We start from the raw sequence: 16,017 nt of genomic DNA on the forward strand, positions 1-16,017 counted from the left end.
GACAACCTGGAAATTATACCACAGAATGACTTAATTTCTGATCACTCCCTACTAATTTATGAAGTGTCCCTGTCCAATAATATACAGCAACCACATCGTTTTAAATGTAAGCGCACTATTACATCTGCAACTGCAGCAGCGTTCATAAACTGCCTACCAGAATTACCAAATATACCAGCATCAGAACCTAAAGAACTAGATCAGGCAACTCAAAACCTAGAGACCGTACTGCGCACAACCTTAGATAACGTAGCCCCACTCAAAACTAAACTGATTAGGGAGAAAAAACTTGCTCCATGGTACAATGACCACACATGCACACTTAAACAAGCAGCACGGAAATTAGAACGCAAGTGGCGTCACACTACACTGGAGGTGTATAAGATTGCTTGGAAAGATGCTCTAACTGAGTATAAACATGCACTTATAAAAGCTAAATCTTTATATTATTCGTCCCTAATAGAGAAAAATAAAAACAATCCTAGATTCCTTTTTGAGACAGTGTCCAAATTAACTAAAAACGCCAATGAAACTGAATCTAATATACCGCCTGACTGTACCAGCGATGATTTTTTAAAATTCTTTAATGACAAGATAGAAAAAATACGACTTCAGAGTCAAAGTGTGTCACTTGCCAATGTTAAGTATGGACTCACCCCGAGCAGCATTGGTGATAATAGTAACGAGTTAATCCAACTAAATTCCTTTAATCCAATCTCCCAAAATGAACTAACTGTGTTGATTAAATCATCTAAGTCATCATTGTGTATACTCGATCCTGTTCCAACTCGTTTACTTAAAGATTTACTCCCAGCTATTGTAGAGCCCCTGCTTACATTAATCAATGCATCCCTTAGCCTTGGGTATGTACCTAAATTGTTTAAAAGTGCCGTTATTAAACCCCTGATTAAAAAACCTAATCTTGATCCACATGTACTAGCTAATTATAGGCCAATTTCAAACCTTCCTTTTGTCTCTAAAATATTAGAAAAAGTTGTTTCCAAACAATTATGTTCTTATTTGAATGAAAATTGTATTCATGAAAAATTTCAATCAGGATTTAGACCCAATCATAGTACCGAAACCGCATTAATTAGAGTAGTTAACGAGTTGTTAATGTCTTCTGATAATGGATGTGTCTCTTTTCTTGTTCTATTAGATCTTAGCGCAGCGTTTGATACGGTCGATCATAACATTTTACTGGATAGGCTACAACCCCTGGCAAAAATTATGGAATCACCACTCTTGGAAGATGTTCTTTCAATTGTTTAATTTTGTAGAAAAAAAAGAAATCACAGACATGCCACAAAACTATCATTTCTCAAACTGCCAACCCTCTGGCATTAAGAAACAATAAAAAAAGAAACAAATATAATAGTTGTGGTCAGTCACAATTGCTTTTTTTTAGATCAAGTAGAGGAAAAAAATATGGAATCACTGAAATCTGAGGAAAAAATTATGGAATCATTAGAAAACACTGCACCATTATTACTTTGTTGCACCACCTCTGGCTTTTATAATGGTTTAAACTCTATGAGGCATGGAGTTAACTAATGACAAACAGTATTCTTCATCAATCTGCCTTCAACTGTCTCTTGCTGTTGCCAGATCAGCTTTGCAGGTTGGAACCTTGTCATTGACCATTTTCTTCAATTTCCACCAGAGATTTTCAAATGGATTGAGATCCGGACTATTTGCAGGCCATGCCATTGACATTATATGTTTTCTTGAAGGAAAGTTTTCACGTCCTTTGCCCTATGGCAAGATGCATTATCATCTTGAAAAATGAAGTCATCATCACCAAACATCCTTTCAACTGATGGAATAAGAAAAGCGTCCAAAATTTCAATGTGGACTTTGGCATTTATTGAAGACCATCTCCCCTGTGCCTTTACCCGACATGCAGGCCCATATCATCAACAACTGTGGAAATTAACATGTTTTCTTTAGGCAGTTATCTTCATAAATTTCATTGGACAGACACCAAACAAAAGTTCCAGCATCATCACCTTGCCCAATGCAGATTCGCGATTCATCACTGAAGATCACTTTTATCCAGTCACCCACAGTCCACGATTGCTTTTCTTTAGACTACTTTAACCTTGTTCTTTTCTTTTTAGGTGTTAATGATGGCTTTTGTTTGGCTTTTCTGTATGTAAATCCCATTTCTTTTAGGTGATTTCTTACAGTTCAGTCACAGACATTGACTCCACTTTCCGGCCACTTGTTTCTCATTTGTTTTGTTGTGCATTTTCTGTTTTCAAGACATATTGCTTTGTTTTCTATCTTGATGCTTTGATGTCTTACTTGGTCTACCAGTATGCTTCCCTTTTACAACCTTCCCATTTTGTTTGTACTTGGTCCAGATTTTAAACACAGCTTACTGGGAACAACCAACATCTTTTGCGACATTCCACAATGATTTATCTTCTTGAAGGAGTTTTATAATCCTCTCATTTGTTTCAACTGACATATCTTGTGTTGGAACCATGATTCATGACAATCTGCTTTGTGCAACAGCTCTCCGAGGTGTGAGCACTCTTTTTAAACTGAAGAATAATTAGCAAATCTAATCTGCTGCAGATGTTTTGTTTTTAAACTGCAAATTACAGCGTGATTCCATAATTTTTTCCTCAGATTTGAGTGATTCCATATTTTTTTCCTCTACTTGATCTAAAAAAAGCAATTGTGACTGACCACAGCTATTATATTTGTTTCTTTTTTTTATTGTTTCTTAATGCCAGAAGGTTGACATTTTGAAAAATGATAGTTTTGTGGCATGTCTGTGATTTATTTTTTTTCTACAAAATTAAACAATTGACAGAACATCTTCCAAGAGTGGTGATTCCATAATTTTTGCCAGGGGTTGTAGAAGATACAGTAGGTGTTAAAGGACTCGCACTCTCTTGGTTTCAATCATATCTGACTGACCGCTCGCAATTTGTTTATGTAAATAATAAATGCTCGGAAACTACAAAAGTAAAGTGTGGTGTTCCACAGGGGTCGGTACTTGGACCGCTATTATTTACACTCTATATGCTTCCACTAGGTGAAATTATTCATAAACATGGCATAAAATTTCACTGCTATGCAGATGACACACAGCTGTATATATCAGCCAAACCAAATGATACTGACACAATCAGTAAGATAGAAGATTGTGTAAACGACATAAAAAACTGGATGTCGTGTAATTTTCTTTTACTTAATTCAGATAAAACTGAGGTTTTACTTGTTGGCTCTAAAGCTGCAAAAGACAAGTTGTCTAACCTGGTGCTAAACCTAAACACTTTCTCTGTTACTCCCAGCCCAGATGTAAAAAACTTGGGTGTCACAATAGATTCAGATCTTTCCTTTGATACACACATTAATAATATTACTAGAGTTGCTTTCTATGATTTGCGTAATATCTCTAAAATAAGAAATATACTATTTGTTAATGATGCTGAAAAACTGATCCATGCGTTTATAACTTCTCGGTTAGATTATTGTAATGCTCTTCTAACTGGATGCTCTGGTAGATCCATAAACAAACTCCAGTTAGTTCAAAATGCAGCAGCTCGAGTGCTAACTAGAACTAAAAAATTTGATCATATCAGTCCTGTTCTATCATCTCTACACTGGCTGCCAGTTAAATTCCGCATTGATTACAAAGTACTTTTACTAACCTATAAAGCGCTACATGGTCTGGCTCCACAGTATCTGAGTGAACTTATTAATCACTACAGCCCAGCGCGTCCACTTCGTTCACAAGATGCAGGGTTACTTATAGTTCCTAAAATTAAAAAGACCACAGCTGGTGGAAGAGCATTTTCTTACAAAGCTCCACAACTTTGGAATAATCTTCCTGCCTCTGTTTGGGATTCGGACACAGTCTCAATGTTTAAGTCTAGACTGAAAACAAATTTATTTTCTCAGGCTTTTGATTAATATAGACAAAGGCGCAGAGCTTGGGGGTTCTTGGTCATAGAAACTTGTGGTGATCAGGGATGTTGGGTTGCTGTCGTTCTGCCTCTCTTGTCCGATCACTCCGGTTTGGGTAGGAGAGGTGGGCGCTGATGTCCTGTGAAAGCCTTCATGACCTTGTTACCTGCTCGCTCTCCCTTTTAGTTATGCTGTAATAATTAGGGCTGCCGGAGTCTAAAACTCTCTGTAAAACTGTTTTACTCAACTAGCATTGTACATTATTAACTACATTCTTTGTTGTTTTACTCCAAAGGCGTTCTGATGGAAACCTGTTTACCCGCTGAGGTTAAGGATTAAAGTCGAGACTGCCGTGACAACTATGCTGCTCCTGCCGGATGTGACGGGTCTGGAGTAATTGCACCAAGAATGACAAGAAATCACTACAGACATTATTGAAGACTACAGCGAAGAACAACTCTATTATTATTTATCTATTTATCTATTTATTACCAGTTATAACTTTTAGATCATTTAATTCTGTGTTCGTATGCTCTGTGTAAATCGTGTATTTATTTAAAGTATCCTCCAGGCCACCCAAAAAGGATGGGCCCTGCTGAGTCTGGTTCCTCTCAAGGTTTCTTCCTGTAATTTTCAGGGAGTTTTTCCTTGCCACAGTCGCCATCGGCTTGCTCAACAGGGGTTTTTTTGTATCTGTTGGTCCTGGATTTTGTAAAGTTGCTTTGAGACAATGTCTATTGTAAAAAGCGCTAAATAAATAAAGTTGACTTGACTTGACTTAAAATAGAATAACTATACATAGCATATTTGATATGTAATTCAGACATATAGACAATGGAGTGTCTGATAAAACACTGCACGGGTGGCTGTGACGTTTGTGTGTGGTAATGCAAAGATCTTCTATAGAAACTGAACTAAATCGATTCCAGTATGAACTGATAATTGGCAGGGCCACATACTTAGACGTGAACACACCGAGCAACAGAGTCATCAGAAAATGAGGCACTGACCCCGACGTGATTTGAACACGCAACCTTCTGATCTGGAGTCAGACGCGCTACCATTGCGCCACGAAGTCCTGCATAAAAATCTTTAACCAAAAGTATGGATTAGCACAGTGCTTCCCAACCTTTTGTGCACCACGGACCAGTTTCATATAAAATATAATTTCACAGACCGGCGGGGGTGGAGGGACTTAAAATAGAATAACTATACTTCTCACAAATGAGCTTTTTTTTTTGCTGCAACGAGACGCTGTTTCCACCTGGGGATGATATGAGATAATAAACACCCATGTGTTGGAAATAAAAGCAGTGATTTCATGGCTGATGTAGCGATCTTTAATTATTTATTCTTTCTGTGCGGCCCAGAAATAAATGACCCACGGCCCGGTGGTTGGGGATCTCTGGATTACCATATTTGATTCGTAATTTAGACATATAGACAATGGAGTGTCTGATAAAATACCGCACGGGTGGCTGTGACGTTTGTGTGTGGTAATGCAAAGATCTTCTATAGAAACTGAACTAAATCGATTCCAGTATGAACTGATAATTGGCAGGGCCACATACTTAGACGTGAACACACCGAGCAACAGAGTCATCAGAAAATGAGGCACTGACCCCGACGTGATTTGAACACGCAACCTTCTGATCTGGAGTCAGACGCGCTACCATTGCGCCACGAAGTCCTGCATAAAAATCTTTAACCAAAAGTATGGATTAGCACAGTGCTTCCCAACCTTTTGTGCACCACGGACCAGTTTCATATAAAATATAATTTCACAGACCGGCGGGGGTGGAGGGACTTAAAATAGAATAACTATACTTCTCACAAATGAGCTTTTTTTTTTGCTGCAACGAGACGCTGCTTCCACCTGGGGATGATATGAGATAATAAACACCCATGTGTTGGAAATAAAAGCAGTGATTTCATGGCTGATGTAGCGATCTTTAATTATTTATTCTTTCTGTGCGGCCCAGAAATAAATGACCCACGGCCCGGTGGTTGGGGATCTCTGGATTACCATATTTGATTCGTAATTTAGACATATAGACAATGGAGTGTCTGATAAAATACCGCACGGGTGGCTGTGACGTTTGTGTGTGGTAATGCAAAGATCTTCTACAGAAACTGAACTAAATCGATTCCAGTATGAACTGATAATTGGCGGGGCAACATACTTAGATGTAAACGCATCGATCAACAGAGTCATCAGAAAATGAGGCTCTGATCCTGACGTGTTTTGAACATCAGGAGTCAGACGCGCTACCGTTGCACCACAAGGCCCTTCACAACGCTTTCTAAACGAGGCTATAACTGAAAGTGCAAAACTTAGTTAAAAGTATGTATTAGCACAGTGCTTCCCAACTGTTTGTTGCACCACGGACCGGTTTCATATAAAATATAATTTCACGAACCGGTGGTGGCGAAGGGACTTATAATAGAATAACAATACTGCTCACAAATGAGCTTTTTGTTGCTGCAACGAGACGCTGCTTTCACCTGGGGTGATATGAGATGATAAACAGCTGTGTGGCCGGTAATAAATGAACCACAGACTGGTACCGGTCCACAGCCCGGTGGTTGGGGACCTCTGGATTAGCATATTTGATCTTCTATAGAAACGGAACAAAATGGATTCCAGTATGAATTGATAATTGGCGGGGCCACATACTTAGACGTAAAGGCACCGAGCAACAGAGTTATCAGAAAATGAGGCACTGAGACCATTGTGATTTGAACATGCAACCAACTGATCTGGCGTCAGACGCGCTAACATTGCGCCACGAGGTCCTGCATATGGAGTTTTAAACAAGACTATAACAGAAAGTGCAAAACTTAGCCAAGATACATGTATGGATTAGCACAGCTTTTTCCAAACTTTTTTGCACCACTGACCAGTTTCATATAAAATATAATTTCACGGACCGGCGGAGGCGGAAGGACCTAAAATAGAATAACTATACTGCTCACAAATGAGCTTTTTTCGCTGCAACGAGATGCTGCGTCCACCTGGGGGTGATATGAGACGATAAACAGCCATGTGTTGGAAATAAAAGCAGTGTTTTCATGTCTGATTATTCATCTCTAATTATTTATTCTTTCTGTGCGGCCCGGTAATAAATGACCCGCGGACCGGTACAGGTCCACAGCCCGGTGGTTGGGGACCTCTTGATTAGCATATTTGATACGTAATTTAGACATATAGACAATGGAGTGTCTGATAAAACACTGCACGGGTGGCTGTGACGTTTGTGTGTGGTAATGCAAAGATCTTCTATAGAAACTGAACTAAATCGATTCCAGTATGAACTGATAATTGGCGCGGCCACATACTTAGACGTAAACACATCGAGTAACAGAGTCATCAGAAAATGAGGCACTGACCCCGACGTGATTTGAACACGCAACCTTCTGATCTGGAGTCAGACGCGCTACCATTGCGCCACGAGGTCCTGCGTAATGAGTTCTAACCAAAAGTATGGATTAGCACAGTGCTTCCCAACCTTTTTTGCACCACGGACCAGTTTCATATAAAATATAATTTCACAGACCGGCGGGGGTGGAGGGACTTAAAATAGAATAACTATACTTCTCACAAATGAGCTTTTTTTTTTGCTGCAATGAGATGCTGTTTCCACCTGGGGATGATATGAGATAATAAACACCCATGTGTTGGAAATAAAAGCAGTGATTTCATGGTTGATGTAGCGATCTCTAATTATTTATTCTTACTGTGCGGCCCGGAAATAAATGACCCACGGCCCGGTGGTTGGGGACCTCTTGATTAGCATATTTGATACGTAATTTAGACATATAGACAAAGGAGTGTCTGATAAAAAACCGCACGGGTGGCTGTGATGTTTGTGTGTGGTAATGCAAAGATCTTCTATAGAAACTGAACTAAATCGATTCCAGTATGAACTGATAATTGGCGGGGCAACATACTTAGATGTAAACGCATCGATCAACAGAGTCATCAGAAAATGAGGCACTGACCCTGACGTGATTTGAACACGCAACCTGCTGGTCTGGAGTCAGACGCACTACCATTGCACCACAAGGCCCTTCACAACACTTTCTAAACAAGGCTATAACTGAAAGTGCAAAACTTAGTCAAAAGTATGTATTAGCACAGTGCTTCCCAACTGTTTGTTGCACCACGGACCGGTTTCATATAAAATATAATTTCACGAACCGGCGGTGGCGAAGGGACTTATAAAAGAATAACAATACTGCTCACAAATGAGCTTTTTGTTGCTGCAACGAGACGCTGCTTTCACCTGGGGTGATATGAGATGATAAACAGCTGTGTGGCCGGTAATAAATGAACCACAGACTGGTACCGGTCCACAGCCCGGTGGTTGGGGACCTCTGGATTAGCATATTTGATCTTCTATAGAAACGGAACAAAATGGATTCCAGTATGAATTGATAATTGGCGGGGCCACATACTTAGACGTAAAGGCACCGAGCAACAGAGTTATCAGAAAATGAGGCACTGAGACCATTGTGATTTGAACATGCAACCAACTGATCTGGCGTCAGACGCGCTAACATTGCGCCACGAGGTCCTGCATATGGAGTTTTAAACAAGACTATAACAGAAAGTGCAAAACTTAGCCAAGATACATGTATGGATTAGCACAGCTTTTTCCAAACTTTTTTGCACCACTGACCAGTTTCATATAAAATATAATTTCACGGACCGGCGGAGGCGGAAGGACCTAAAATAGAATAACTATACTGCTCACAAATGAGCTTTTTTCGCTGCAACGAGATGCTGCGTCCACCTGGGGGTGATATGAGACGATAAACAGCCATGTGTTGGAAATAAAAGCAGTGTTTTCATGTCTGATTATTCATCTCTAATTATTTATTCTTTCTGTGCGGCCCGGTAATAAATGACCCGCGGACCGGTACAGGTCCACAGCCCGGTGGTTGGGGACCTCTTGATTAGCATATTTGATACGTAATTTAGACATATAGACAATGGAGTGTCTGATAAAACACTGCACGGGTGGCTGTGACGTTTGTGTGTGGTAATGCAAAGATCTTCTATAGAAACTGAACTAAATCGATTCCAGTATGAACTGATAATTGGCGCGGCCACATACTTAGACGTAAACACATCGAGTAACAGAGTCATCAGAAAATGAGGCACTGACCCCGACGTGATTTGAACACGCAACCTTCTGATCTGGAGTCAGACGCGCTACCATTGCGCCACGAGGTCCTGCGTAATGAGTTCTAACCAAAAGTATGGATTAGCACAGTGCTTCCCAACCTTTTTTGCACCACGGACCAGTTTCATATAAAATATAATTTCACAGACCGGCGGGGGTGGAGGGACTTAAAATAGAATAACTATACTTCTCACAAATGAGCTTTTTTTTTTGCTGCAATGAGATGCTGTTTCCACCTGGGGATGATATGAGATAATAAACACCCATGTGTTGGAAATAAAAGCAGTGATTTCATGGTTGATGTAGCGATCTCTAATTATTTATTCTTACTGTGCGGCCCGGAAATAAATGACCCACGGCCCGGTGGTTGGGGACCTCTTGATTAGCATATTTGATACGTAATTTAGACATATAGACAAAGGAGTGTCTGATAAAAAACCGCACGGGTGGCTGTGATGTTTGTGTGTGGTAATGCAAAGATCTTCTATAGAAACTGAACTAAATCGATTCCAGTATGAACTGATAATTGGCGGGGCAACATACTTAGATGTAAACGCATCGATCAACAGAGTCATCAGAAAATGAGGCACTGACCCTGACGTGATTTGAACACGCAACCTGCTGGTCTGGAGTCAGACGCACTACCATTGCACCACAAGGCCCTTCACAACACTTTCTAAACAAGGCTATAACTGAAAGTGCAAAACTTAGTCAAAAGTATGTATTAGCACAGTGCTTCCCAACTGTTTGTTGCACCACGGACCGGTTTCATATAAAATATAATTTCACGAACCGGCGGTGGCGAAGGGACTTATAAAAGAATAACAATACTGCTCACAAATGAGCTTTTTGTTGCTGCAACGAGACGCTGCTTTCACCTGGGGTGATATGAGATGATAAACAGCTGTGTGGCCGGTAATAAATGAACCACAGACTGGTACCGGTCCACAGCCCGGTGGTTGGGGACCTCTGGATTAGCATATTTGATCTTCTATAGAAACGGAACAAAATGGATTCCAGTATGAATTGATAATTGGTGGGGCCACAAACTTAGACGTAAAGGCACCGAGCAACAGAGTTATCAGAAAATGAGGCACTGAGACCATTGTGATTTGAACATGCAACCAACTGATCTGGAATCAGACGCGCTACCGTTGCGCCACGAAGTCCTGCGTAAGGAGTTTTAACCAAGGCTATAACAGAAAGTGCAAAACTTAGCCAAGATACTTGTATGGATTAGCACAGCTCTTTCCAACCTTTTTGCACCACTGACCAGTTTCATATAAAATATAATTTCACGGACTGGCGGGGGCGGAAGGACCTAAAATAGAATAACTATACTGCTCACAAATGAGCTTTTTTCGCTGCAACGAGATGCTGCGTCCACCTGGGGGTGATATGAGACGATAAACAGCCATGTGTTGGAAATAAAAGCAGTGTTTTCATGTCTGATTATTCATCTCTAATTATTTATTCTTTCTGTGCGGCCCGGTAATAAATGACCCGCGGACCGGTACAGGTCCACAGCCCGGTGGTTGGGGACCTCTTGATTAGCATATTTGATACGTAATTTAGACATATAGACAATGGAGTGTCTGATAAAATACTGCACGGGTGGCTGTGACGTTTGTGTGTGGTAATGCAAAGACCTTCTATAGAAACTGAACTAAATTGGCGGGGCTACATACTTAGACGTAAACACACCGAGCAACAGAGTCATCAGGAAATGAGGCACTGACCCCGACGTGATTTGAACACACAACCTTCTGATCTGGAGTCAGACGCGCTACCGTTGCGCCACGAGGTCCTGCATAAGGAGTTTTAAACAAGGCTATAACAGAAAGTGCCAAGATACATGTATGCATTAGCACAGCTCTTTCCAACCTTTTTTGCACCACTGACCAGTTACATATAAAATATAATTTCACGGACCGGCGGGGGTGGAGGGACTTAAAATAGAATAACTATACTGCTCACAATGAGCTTTTTTTTGCTGCAACGAGACGCTGCTTCCACCTGGGGATGACATGAGATAATAAACACCCATGTGTTATAGAAACTGAACTAAATCGATTCCAGTATGAACTGATAATTCATGCGGGGCCACATACTTAGATGTAAATGCATTGATTGACAGAGTCATCAGAAAATGAGGCACTGACTCCGACATGATTTGAGCACGCAACCTTATGATCTAGAGTCAGACGCGCTACCATTGTGCCACAAGGTCCTTCATAAAGAATGCTAACTAAGGCTATAACCGAAAGTGCAAAACTTAGCCAAAAGTATGGATTAGCACAGCGCTTCACAACTTTTTGTTACACCACAGACCGGTTTCATATAAAATATAATTTCATGGACCGGCGGGGGCAGAGGGACTTAAAATAGAATATCTATACTCTTTTTTGCTGCAGCGAGACGCTCCTTCCACCTGGGGGTGATATGAGACGATAAACTGTTGTGTGTTGGAAATAAAAGCAGTGTTTTTATGGCTGATGTACCGATCTCTAATTTTTTTTTTTTTTTTTTTGTGCGGCCTGGTAATAAATGACCCACGGAACGGTCGTGCTCAACGACCTGGTGATTGGGGATCTCTGTGCAGTAATGCAAAGATCTTCTATAGAAACTGAACCAAATCGATTCCAGTATGGATTGATAATTGGCGGGGCCACATACTTAGATGTAAACGCATCGATCAACAGAGTCATCAGAAAATGAGGCTCTGATCCTGACGTGTTTTGAACATCAGGAGTCAGACGCGCTACCGTTGCACCACAAGGCCCTTCACAACGCTTTCTAAACGAGGCTATAACTGAAAGTGCAAAACTTAGTCAAAAGTGTGGATTAGCACAGTGCTTCCCAACTGTTTGTTGCACCACGGACCGGTTTCATATAAAATATAATTTCACGAACCGGTGGTGGCGAAGGGACTTATAATAGAATAACAATACTGCTCACAAATGAGGTTTTTGTTGCTGCAACGAGACGCTGCTTCCACCTGGGGGTGATATGAGTTGATAAACAGCTGTGTGGCCGATAATAAATGAACCACAGACTGGTACCGGTCCACAGCCCGGTGGTTGGGGACCTCTGGATTAGCATATTTGATCTTCTATAGAAACGGAACAAAATGGATTCCAGTATGAATTGATAATTGGTGGGGCCACAAACTTAGACGTAAAGGCACCGAGCAACAGAGTTATCAGAAAATGAGGCACTGAGACCATTGTGATTTGAACATGCAACCAACTGATCTGGAGTCAGACGCACTAACATTGCGCCACGAGGTCCTGCATATGGAGTTTTAAACAAGACTATAACAGAAAGTGCAAAACTTAGCCAAAATACATGTATGGATTAGCACAGCTTTTTCCAAACTTTTTTGCACCACTGACCAGTTTCATATAAAATATAATTTCACGGACCGGCGGAGGCGGAAGGACCTAAAATAGAATAACTATACTGCTCACAAATGAGCTTTTTTCGCTGCAACGAGATGCTGCGTCCACCTGGGGGTGATATGAGACGATAAACAGCCATGTGTTGGAAATAAAAGCAGTGTTTTCATGTCTGATTATTCATCTCTAATTATTTATTCTTTCTGTGCGGCCCGGTAATAAATGACCCGCGGACCGGTACAGGTCCACAGCCCGGTGGTTGGGGACCTCTTGATTAGCATATTTGATACGTAATTTAGACATATAGACAATGGAGTGTCTGATAAAATACTGCACGGGTGGCTGCGACGTTTGTGTGTGGTAATGCAAAGATCTTCTATAGAAACTGAACTAAATCGATTCCAGTATGAACTGATAATTGGCGGGGCCACATACTTAGACGTAAACACACCGAGCAACAGAGTCATCAGAAAATGAGGCACTGACCCCGACGTGATTTGAACACGCAACCTTCTGATCTGGAGTCAGACGCGCTACCATTGCGCCACGAGGTCCTGCGTAATGCGTTCTAACCAAAAGTATGGATTAGCACAGTGCTTCCCAACCTTTTTTGCACCACGGACAAGTTTCATTTAAAATATAATTTCACAGACCGGCGGGGGTGGAGGGACTTAAAATAGAATAACTATACTTCTCACAAATGAGCTTTTTTTTTTGCTGCAATGAGATGCTGTTTCCACCTGCGGATGATATGAGATAATAAACACCCATGTGTTGGAAATAAAAGCAGTGATTTCATGGTTGATGTAGCGATCTCTAATTATTTATTCTTTCTGTGCGGCCCGGAAATAAATGACCCACGGCCCGGTGGTTGGGGACCTCTTGATTAGCATATTTGATACGTAATTTAGACATATAGACAATGGAGTGTCTGATAAAATACCGCACGGGTGGCTGTGATGTTTGTGTGTGGTAATGCAAAGATCTTCTATAGAAACTGAACTAAATCGATTCCAGTATGAACTGATAATTGGCGGGGCAACATACTTAGATGTAAACGCATCGATCAACAGAGTCATCAGAAAATGAGGCACTGACCCTGATGTGATTTGAACACGCAACCTGCTGATCTGGAGTCAGACGCGCTACCATTGCACCACAAGGCCCTTCACAACACTTTCTAAACAAGGCTATATCTGAAAGTGCAAAACTTAGTCAAAAGTATGGATTAGCACAGTGCTTCCCAACTGTTTGTTGCACCACGGACCGGTTTCATATAAAATATAATTTCACGAACCGGCGGTGGCGAAGGGACTTATAAAAGAATAACAATACTGCTCACAAATGAGCTTTTTGTTGCTGCAACAAGACGCTGCTTTCACCTGGGGTGATATGAGATGATAAACAGCTGTGTGGCCGGTAATAAATGAACCACAGACTGGTACCGGTCCACAGCCCGGTGGTTGGGGACCTCTGGATTAGCATATTTGATCTTCTATAGAAACGGAACAAAATGGATTCCAGTATGATTTTATAATTGGTGGGGCCACAAACTTAGACGTAAAGGCACCGAGCAACAGAGTTATCAGAAAATGAGGCACTGAGACCGTTGTGATTTGAACATGCAACCAACTGATCTGGAATCAGACGCGCTACCGTTGCGCCACGAAGTCCTGCGTAAGGAGTTTTAACCAAGGCTATAACAGAAAGTGCAAAACTTAGCCAAGATACTTGTATGGATTAGCACAGCTCTTTCCAACCTTTTTGCACCACTGACCAGTTTCATATAAAATATAATTTCACGGACTGGCGGGGGCGGAAGGACCTAAAATAGAATAACTATACTGCTCACAAATGAGCTTTTTTCGCTGCAACGAGATGCTGCGTCCACCTGGGGGTGATATGAGACGATAAACAGCCATGTGTTGGAAATAAAAGCAGTGTTTTCATGTCTGATTATTCATCTCTAATTATTTATTCTTTCTGTGCGGCCCGGTAATAAATGACCCGCGGACCGGTACAGGTCCACAGCCCGGTGGTTGGGGACCTCTTGATTAGCATATTTGATACGTAATTTAGACATATAGACAATGGAGTGTCTGATAAAATACTGCACGGGTGGCTGTGACGTTTGTGTGTGGTAATGCAAAGACCTTCTATAGAAACTGAACTAAATTGGCGGGGCTACATACTTAGACGTAAACACACCGAGCAACAGAGTCATCAGGAAATGAGGCACTGACCCCGACGTGATTTGAACACACAACCTTCTGATCTGGAGTCAGACGCGCTACCGTTGCGCCACGAGGTCCTGCATAAGGAGTTTTAAACAAGGCTATAACAGAAAGTGCCAAGATACATGTATGCATTAGCACAGCTCTTTCCAACCTTTTTTGCACCACTGACCAGTTACATATAAAATATAATTTCACGGACCGGCGGGGGTGGAGGGACTTAAAATAGAATAACTATACTGCTCACAATGAGCTTTTTTTTGCTGCAACGAGACGCTGCTTCCACCTGGGGATGACATGAGATAATAAACACCCATGTGTTATAGAAACTGAACTTAATCGATTCCAGTATGAACTGATAATTCATGCGGGGCCACATACTTAGATGTAAATGCATTGATTGACAGAGTCATCAGAAAATGAGGCACTGACTCCGACATGATTTGAACACGCAACCTTATGATCTAGAGTCAGACGCGCTACCATTGTGCCACAAGGTCCTTCATAAAGAATGCTAACTAAGGCTATAACCGAAAGTGCAAAACTTAGCCAAAAGTATGGATTAGCACAGCGCTTCACAACTTTTTGTTACACCACAGACCGGTTTCATATAAAATATAATTTCATGGACCGGCGGGGGCAGAGGGACTTAAAATAGAATATCTATACTCTTTTTTGCTGCAGCGAGACGCTCCTTCCACCTGGGGGTGATATGAGACGATAAACTGTTGTGTGTTGGAAATAAAAGCAGTGTTTTTATGGCTGATGTAGCGATCTCAAATTTTTTTTTTGTTGTGCGGCCTGGTAATAAATGACCCACGGAACGGTAGTGGTCAACGACCTGGTGATTGGGGATCTCTGTGCAGTAATGCAAAGATCTTCTATAGAAACTAAACCAAATCGATTCCAGTATGGATTGATAATTGGCGGGGCCACATAATTAGAAGTATTTATCGACACCTTCGAAAATGAGGCACTGACCCCGACGTGATTTGAACACGCAACCTTCTGATCTGGAGTCAGACGCACTACCGTTGCGCCACGAGGTCGTGTTCAAAGCTGTCTAACCAAGACTATAGACTGTTGCAGTGGAACTAGTGACCAGATGCAGTTGATTTAGAAAGTATTACGACTCCTTAATGTTTTGCAGACTTTGTTATGTTGTATATTTAATTCTGAATGAATCACCCTTTCTACCAATTCAAATCTGGTAATCCAAATCATGGTGAGGTGCATCATGCATCTAGAACTTAACTGAATGTACATAAGTTG

General features: G+C 41.3%; 8 non-coding genes across 8 annotated transcripts; all 8 read right to left on the bottom strand.

The window, feature by feature from the left end:
* Positions 1-4,930: 4,930 nt before the first annotated feature.
* Positions 4,931-5,002, bottom strand: trnaw-cca (transfer RNA tryptophan (anticodon CCA)). Its single transcript has one exon. It is a non-coding gene; the product is annotated as a tRNA-Trp (tRNA).
* Positions 5,003-5,542: 540 nt separating this feature from the next.
* On the bottom strand, positions 5,543-5,614 carry trnaw-cca (transfer RNA tryptophan (anticodon CCA)). Its single transcript has one exon. It is a non-coding gene; the product is annotated as a tRNA-Trp (tRNA).
* Positions 5,615-7,310: 1,696 nt separating this feature from the next.
* On the bottom strand, positions 7,311-7,382 carry trnaw-cca (transfer RNA tryptophan (anticodon CCA)). Its single transcript has one exon. It is a non-coding gene; the product is annotated as a tRNA-Trp (tRNA).
* A 1,709-nt stretch (positions 7,383-9,091) lies between these two features.
* trnaw-cca (transfer RNA tryptophan (anticodon CCA)) lies at positions 9,092-9,163 on the bottom strand. The gene has a single exon. It is a non-coding gene; the product is annotated as a tRNA-Trp (tRNA).
* Positions 9,164-10,848: 1,685 nt separating this feature from the next.
* Positions 10,849-10,920, bottom strand: trnaw-cca (transfer RNA tryptophan (anticodon CCA)). Its single transcript has one exon. It is a non-coding gene; the product is annotated as a tRNA-Trp (tRNA).
* A 2,073-nt stretch (positions 10,921-12,993) lies between these two features.
* trnaw-cca (transfer RNA tryptophan (anticodon CCA)) lies at positions 12,994-13,065 on the bottom strand. Its single transcript has one exon. It is a non-coding gene; the product is annotated as a tRNA-Trp (tRNA).
* A 1,685-nt stretch (positions 13,066-14,750) lies between these two features.
* On the bottom strand, positions 14,751-14,822 carry trnaw-cca (transfer RNA tryptophan (anticodon CCA)). Its single transcript has one exon. It is a non-coding gene; the product is annotated as a tRNA-Trp (tRNA).
* Positions 14,823-15,722: 900 nt separating this feature from the next.
* On the bottom strand, positions 15,723-15,794 carry trnaw-cca (transfer RNA tryptophan (anticodon CCA)). The gene has a single exon. It is a non-coding gene; the product is annotated as a tRNA-Trp (tRNA).
* Positions 15,795-16,017: the final 223 nt, after the last annotated feature.

Source organism: Trichomycterus rosablanca, chromosome 2 (assembly GCF_030014385.1).
Source record: "Trichomycterus rosablanca isolate fTriRos1 chromosome 2, fTriRos1.hap1, whole genome shotgun sequence".
In the NCBI taxonomy this organism is placed as follows: domain Eukaryota; kingdom Metazoa; phylum Chordata; class Actinopteri; order Siluriformes; family Trichomycteridae; genus Trichomycterus; species Trichomycterus rosablanca.